Source organism: Drosophila mojavensis, unplaced genomic scaffold (genome assembly GCF_018153725.1).
Source record: "Drosophila mojavensis isolate 15081-1352.22 unplaced genomic scaffold, ASM1815372v1 contig_231, whole genome shotgun sequence".
NCBI classification, from domain to species: Eukaryota; Metazoa; Arthropoda; class Insecta; order Diptera; family Drosophilidae; genus Drosophila; species Drosophila mojavensis.
The window spans coordinates 537738-538446 of record NW_025318772.1 but is presented as its reverse complement, the minus strand read 5'-3'; the positions used below and the strand labels follow the sequence as shown (position 1 = coordinate 538446).

The 709-nt window shown below is 32.0% G+C and overlaps 1 non-coding gene across 1 annotated transcript; it reads right to left on the bottom strand.

The window, feature by feature from the left end:
- Positions 1–337: 337 nt before the first annotated feature.
- Trnat-ugu lies at positions 338–409 on the bottom strand. Its single transcript has one exon. It is a non-coding gene; the product is annotated as a tRNA-Thr (tRNA).
- Positions 410–709: the final 300 nt, after the last annotated feature.

Genomic DNA, 709 nt, shown 5'->3' with positions numbered 1-709 from the left:
ATTGGTACGGAAAGTGGCCTAAGGTATTTGACGGTTTTGCCTAATGATTGATATTGCTGTTTAGCTTAAAATAAAGTTAATAATAGCTATGGGATTTTGAGAAAGATTTGCATTTCTATATATAAATTGTCCCATATAAATAAAAAATAAATAAATAAATATAAATATATATATATATATATATATATAATTCTAAATACATAATAACATCCATTTCATTTTAATTACATTTGATATATACAAATTTGTAGATTTTATATACATTTTAAGTTTTTTATACATCCATAAAAGAATTGCTAAAAGAAAAAGCTAAATATCCGCCTCTTCATCTTCTCTCTGCCTCCTGTGAGAATTGAACTCACGACCCCTGGTTTACAAGACCAGTGCTCTGCCACTGAGCTAAAGAGGCTGCTTGCCCATGGTCGCCGAATACCTCGACAAATTCTCACTGCGCTGACAATCCATCAGCGATAGCTGATATAAATACTTATAAGTGATACGAGCTCTGAAACAATTGTTTGAACAGTTGTTTTCCAAGATAGCACGCAGCATATGTAACTAAAGATAAAACATGCGCTTGCCATTTAAGGAAATTAATGAAGATAGCGAGACGGCATTTATTGAACACAAATGTTTCATAAACTGCAAATGAACCTTAAATATCAGCCATGATTGATTGAAGCTTCAGCTGAGACACAATTTGAAATCC